The sequence below is a fragment of the Myotis daubentonii genome, chromosome 10 (genome assembly GCF_963259705.1).
Source record: "Myotis daubentonii chromosome 10, mMyoDau2.1, whole genome shotgun sequence".
Taxonomy (NCBI): domain Eukaryota; kingdom Metazoa; phylum Chordata; class Mammalia; order Chiroptera; family Vespertilionidae; genus Myotis; species Myotis daubentonii.
Window position 1 is genome coordinate 12,414,518 of NC_081849.1, and position 6,814 is coordinate 12,421,331.

The following is a 6,814-nucleotide window of genomic DNA, read 5'->3' on the forward strand; positions in this document are numbered from 1 at the left end:
CCTGCCAATTCTTGGCTTCCTGGGAGGTTCTTAGGTAGTAGCCACTGTTGGAAACTCTCCTCCTTTGGCTTTCAGCAACTAGTTTGAAACTTCATGTGATCCACAGTTTGTGTCTGTCTTCACAGGACTTGGCCATGTGTGGAAGGGGCAGCCTGTAAAGGCAGATTTGTTAGCAGCACGGGGCCCAGGGGTGGGTCAGCAAACTTCCCCAGGTTCCCCATGCTTCTCCTCCACCTGTCTTTGCCTGCCTGCTGGCTGTCAATCTTAATCTCAAAAGGCTGTTTCTGAAAGGGATTAGGCGGAATTGGGAGCATAGACCCCTGGGTCTCCTCTGAGGGGGAGGTGATGTTCAGATTTCAGGGAAAGCAACTGGGTGTGTTTCCCCATCCCAGAGCTACTCCTCTGAGAGTGTTCCAGAATATATCCCTGCCCTCAGCTTGGCCGAGATCCCGGTATGCAGTCCAGTGGGATCAGCTGGATACTGGGAGATTCTATCAGCTCTCCAGCCAAGTTCTCTGGATAGAGGGGTGGACAGCACCACCCCCAGTCCAGTCACTGACGCTCCCTGAGACTGTTGAAACCTGTAGGCTTGGCCTCTGCGGCTGTCTCCTTTGTAAAGGTCATGTTGCAAGGTGTGGCAGGTGAGGCTCCAGAGGATGGGTCAGGCTATATCACCTAGGGTGGATTTTTTTCCTTTTCCTGAGATATGGCTTCTGGGAGGGGCCAGTGCCTCAGGAAAAATGGCCATTTGGTTTGCAGGGTGCGACTAAATGCAGTTCTCCCGGCCACCTCTTTTCCATGTCTCCCCCAAATGCTTCCTACCCCAGCTTCTCCTTAGGCATCTTCAGTCCATGCCGCTCTCCCTCCACTGGAGCCTTGGGGGAGTAGCTGCAAAAAAAATCCTGTGCTCTGGATTTAAAAACAAACAACAACAACAGAAAAGACAAGCAAGCAAAAAAACACTACAGTGGGGCCTTGCAAATTTTCTGTTGAAAAATCAGCTGAAAGTTGTATGGGCACTCCCTTGTAGGACTAACTGCTTTTCTCTTGCTGCTTTTAAGATTCTCTCTTTGTCTTTAGCCCTTGGCATTTTACTTATGATGTGTCTTGGTGTGGTCCTCTTTGGATTCCTCTTGTTTGGAACTCTCTGTGCTTCCTGGACTTGTAAATCTATTTCTTTCACTAGGTAGGGGAATTTTTCTGTCATTATTTCTTCAAATAGGTTTTCAATATCTTGCACACTCTCTTCTCCTTCTGGCATCCCCATAATTCGAATGTTGGTACACTTGAAGTTGTCCCAGAGGCTCCTTACACTATCTTCATATTTTTGGATTCTTTTTTCTTTTTTGCTCTTCGGATTGGGTGTGTTTTGCTTTCTCATATTTCAAGTCATTTATTTGATTCTCAGAATCCTCTCTACTGTTGAATGCCTGTAAATTATTATTTATTTCAGTTGGTTGATGTTTAAGTTCTGACTGGTCCTGCTCAAGGGAGAAGAAATTGGGAAAATAAGCAAAGTAATTTTTGACACACCTGTATCCCTAGCACAGGCTGAGATAAGTTGGAAGAATCTAAGAACAGAGATATTTGTGCCTCATCCTTATGGGTAGAGCCCATGGTGGTAGCCACCTCCTGGAGTTTCTAGGCACCATGGCCCGGTGTTTGTTCTGTTCTCTACACTGCATTCACATGGGAGGCTCCATGATGCTGTGCCCCGCCTACTCACTCAGATTCATCAGACTTGAATAGAGTCCAAGAGAAGGACAGAAGTAGCAAAAGTTTCTCCAGCTCTAAGGGTCCTATGGAATAAGCATGAAGGACACTGTAGCAGTGTCGTGAATGAACCAATGACCAAGGACAGAATTCTGTACCTATCAGCAGATCCAAGATATACAATCAAAAAAGAGCCTCTCCTGCACAGACCCAAGCTGAGATTCCTTGGCAATTTGGAGTCTCTGGAATGTAGAGATGCAACCTCAACAAAATGGAAGAAACTAGGAATTGCCTGAGAGGAAGGTTCTGCCACCTGAAGGAATGCAAGGTTGCGAAAGAAATTAAATTCAATTACAGAAAAAGAGAAAGTTGCATCCCACAAGGAACGTCAATAGTATCTATGAAGTTTTCCACCTTAAAAAAAAAAACTGAAACAAATAAAGTAAATTTATTATTTGATCAGGCTTGATGGCAGGTGTTCTTTACACTATTTGCTCTCTTAGATGGTGAACTATATTACAATAAGAATACTTTAAGGTAAAATATATATATTCTAATATTGAATCTGTGAACTGAAATTTGTACCATTAATTCTTATCTGTTATGAGCTAGGCAGTATCTTTAATGCTTTAAAGCATCCCTCTTGGGTAGATGTAAATTATATTTTTCACTTTACAAATTTATAAAGTAGAGCTAACTTAAAAAAAAATAGTATGAAAAGACTACTTTCTTAGCCACCTTGATCAGGAAGATTTTTAAAATATAGAAATTGTTTGTTTATTTTTTTAGGAAAATAATTTTTTTAAAAAATCATTTCAAATACAGTGGGGCCTTGACTTACGAGTTTAATTCATTCCGTGACGGAGCTTGTTAAGGAGCTCGTTAACTCAAATTACTCTGTCACCTCAAGGCAAAAAATCGGCGGAGAGATGGATCTTATCTCGGAAAAACTCGTTAGTCAGGACACTAGTAAGTCAAGGCCCCACTGTACTCAAAATGAAAAGGCTCAAACCAAGGAAGATTCCAGTGGGGCTTTCAAGCCAGGACAGAAATAGGAAGAGATCGGGTGATCAAGCAAGTCAATCTAGAAAGCAGTATCTTTTCATGTATAAAGTGGAAAATACTGAAGAAATATGGGAAGTATGGGAAGGAAGATGGAATGGAAGTGAATAGGGGTGACTAAAGGAAGGTATGTGAGGTGTTGATGGTGGTAATTACGGTAAATATTCAGCTGAACACACAGATTGTAAAAATATTGATGTTTGTGTACTTTCATGCAAATAGTCACTCTCTGACGTACTCCCCACCTCTTCCTCTCTCACCCTTCCCCAAAAGGCCCCCACCCTCCCAATGAGCCAGCAACGAGCCAGTAAGACTCTAAGGCTCAGCTCCAGAGCTGGGGCCCAAGTCTGGAATGACTGTGGGTGTCTCTGCCAGACTGGTCATTAGCTTTTTATATTATACACTAGAGGCCCGGTGCATAAAATTCATGCACTGGGGTGGGGGTGGGGTGTCCCTCACCCTGCACCCTCTCCAATCTGGGACCCCTCTAGGGATGTCTGACTGCCCATTTAGGCCTGATACCAGTAGGATCGGGCCTAAACGGGTAGTCGGACATCCCTCTCGCAACCCAGGACTGCTGGCTCCCAACTGCTTGCCTGCCTGCCTGCCTGATTGCCCCTAACTGCTTCTGCCTGCCAGCCTAATCACCCCCTAACTACTCCCCTGCCAGCCTGATCGACGCCTAACTGCTCCCCTGCCAGCTCTATCGACCCTAACTGCCCTCCCCTCTAGGCCTGGTTGGCCCGGTAACTCCTAACTTCCCTCCCTTGCCAGCCCAGTCACCCCTAACTTCCCTCCCCTGCCAGCCTGGTCCACCCCAACTGCCCTCCCCTGCAAGCCTGGTTCCCCCCAACTGCCCTCCCCTGTAGGGCTGATCGCCCTCAACTCCCCTCCCTTTCAGGCCTGGTCCCTCCCAACTGCCCTCCTCTGCTGGCCTGATCACCCACAACTGCCCTCCCCTGCAGGCTTGGTCCCCCCAACTGCCCTCCCCTGCTGGCCATCTTGTGTCCACATGGGGGTGGCCATCATGTGTGTTGGAGTGATGGTCAATTTGCATCTTACTCTATTATTAGATAAAATAGTAATAACCTTATTGATAATCTAAACTCTACTCACTTTTCTGAACTCGTTAACAAAGGCACATTTGGGCAGCCTCAGACTTTTGAGTGCTGGGAAGTATTGGAAGAATACCTACTTCTTAAAACCTGGATACCATTCTAAGTGACCAAACATTAGGTTCCTAATCCTAAAGTGGGAATCAGATGGAGCCACCTAAAAGTATGAAGAGGACCTAGATCAGGGGTCCTCAAACTTTTTAAACAGGGGGCCAGTTCACTGTCCCTCAGACTGTTGGAGGGCCAGACTATAGTTTAAAAAAAACTATGAACAAATTCCTATGCACACTGCACATATCTTATTTTGAAGTAAAAAAACAAAACGGGAACAAATACAATATTTGTATTTGCATGTGGCCCACAGGCCGTAGTTTGAGGACCCCTGACCTAGATGGTAGGAACTGGAAAAAGAAACTGTGCCATGTGCCTTGAGAAGATGAGAACACAAAAGGCAAACAACTTCACAATCTCACTAGACTACATACGAATCCGAATTCCAGGTCCTGTAAATTGTTAACAGGTGCTATTATTTATCAACTTTAAAATGTTCCATTACCCCCAGTTAACGTAAAAACATTCAAACCTGTAAAGAATTTTTGTGAATTTATTTGAGCCAAACTGTCGACAATTGCCAAGAAGCAGAATCTCAACGGATTGGGATGATGCTGTGGAGAATGGCAGTTCTTCACCTTGTTTTATAAATTACAATAAAAAAAGGAGACATAAGTGGGCTACATGAAATCCATTGGTGATAGATTAGGGAGGCCAGAGAAAGCTAATGGGGGACTTCTGGGATTGGATAAAATGTAAAATGATAGACACATACTTCTTTTATGTAGGTGGGTGCAGAATCGTTAACAGTAAACAATTAACATGACAATAATAACAATGACGGCATTTATGATCTCCTTCCTGGCGCCCAGGCACATTTGGTTGTGCCCTGAGGAGTCCAGAAAAAGGGAAATTACAAGTTACCCTGACATTTCATAGGTGTGTTATCTTAGATGCAAAAAGATGATAGACTCAGTTAACATAAAGATTGACCTTGTCAGGGAAGATACTAGCCTAGGACATGATACCCACTATAAACTGCTTTTAGTTAAAGTTTTAATTTCAGACCATCCTTTGTGGTTACTTTAGGCCTTTGAGTTTGCAAGACTTCCCTGAACTTGTCAGGTTAGCGTGTGGGGCCCCTTTTGTTGTCCACACCCCACAAAACTCTTTAAGAATCCTATATAATAAAGAGGTAATATGCAAATTAACCCTCACACCCTCACAAGATAGCTGCCTATGACCAGGCTGGCAGGGGGGTTAGAGGGACAACCAAACGACTGAACAGCAGGCTGTGTGGGTTGACCAGGCCGGTGGGTTGACCAGGCCGGTGGGGGGGGGGGGCGTTGGGGGCAACCAGGCCAGCAGGGGGGTCAGTAAGAGGTGACCAGACCGGCAGTGGGGGCAGTTAGGGGTGATCAGGCCTGCAAGGTGGGGGGGCAGTTTGGGGTGACCAGGCAGGCAGGCAGGTGAGCGATTAGGAGCCAGTGGTCCAGGATATTGAGAGGGATGTCCAACTGCCGGTTTAGGCCTGGATGGGGCCTAAACCGGCAGTTGGACATCCCTTGAGGGGTCCTGGATTGGGGAGGGTGCAGGCTGGGTTTAGGGGACACCTCCCCCCCCCCCCACACACACACAAGAATTTTGTGCACTGGGCCTCTAGTAAATAATATTCATGTATTTAAACTCCAGTTTTCTCATCTCTAAGATGACTGGTTTGCACAATCTGTGTCCCTTTATATTTTTAGTAACATATAATACATGGGCTAACTTCTGAGACTGCCTCTTTAAAAACAATAGAGGGCAAATGATTGCCATTCACCCATGTTTTAGTAAATGATTTGGAGAAAGTTACTAACTTGCCTCCAAGCCTAACATTATCTATCTGGGAATCAAAGAAAAAATATTTTGTTTTGTTTTTACATCATCTATTCGTTTCAATTCTAGTACTATGCTAACAATGTTCTTCTTCATCTTTTTATTTCTCATAAAGTTGGAGCCTATTCTCGAACTCAACTATTATAACCACAAAAGGATCTGTTTCTCTTTTGTGCCAGCTTCTTGTTGAGGCAGGTTAATGAAGGTTTGTGGTTTTCCCTCTCATTAGGAATTCATTTTGGCATTGACAACGCTTCACTGATCATTATGATTCTGTGTGCTGCTGTTGGTTCCACTTAGATGTAGACTTCCCCGTCAGGCTGCTTTCCCTCCTTTTAGTACTAGTTAAGCATTCACCCACAGGCCTCCCCAGAAAGTCTATCTCTTGCTGGAATGCAGGACATGCTCTCTCCCTGTTCCTGTTGACGTTTTCCACAGTCAAGATTACTCATCACAGCTGAAGACTGAATAACAATAGATGGGAACTGGTTTCCACATTTTTCCATAGAAGTTAACCCCAACTGCTTTGCAGCTAACATTTATGAAGGAAGACATAGATGAAGAGATTGGGTGCTACACAGGACACTGAACATGACAAGACCCTTTTCTAGCATAGCATGTTTAGTTAACACACAATTTATTCAAAGAATTTAGAAATGAAATTTGGTAGAAATACCATTTTAAGAAAAAAACAACTTTTGGAAGATCTTTAGTATTCTAATGATGATTAGCCGGCACAATTAAAGTCATGCCAATATTTGTGACATTCCCCCCACCACATGGTTTAAAACTCTTGTTTTTAAAAGTTGTATTGCCTTTTGCTATCAACAATAGGCGGTCTTTTGTAGTTCTACTTTACAGATAATCAACTAGGTAATCAACTCAAAGAGTTCCATCCTTTATTTTCCCTTTTCTCCTCTTTTTGTGCCCTCCCCATAGTCCCTTTTCTAGACTGTCAGCTCTTTTAATGTAACATGTGCCCTTTCGGGTGTATT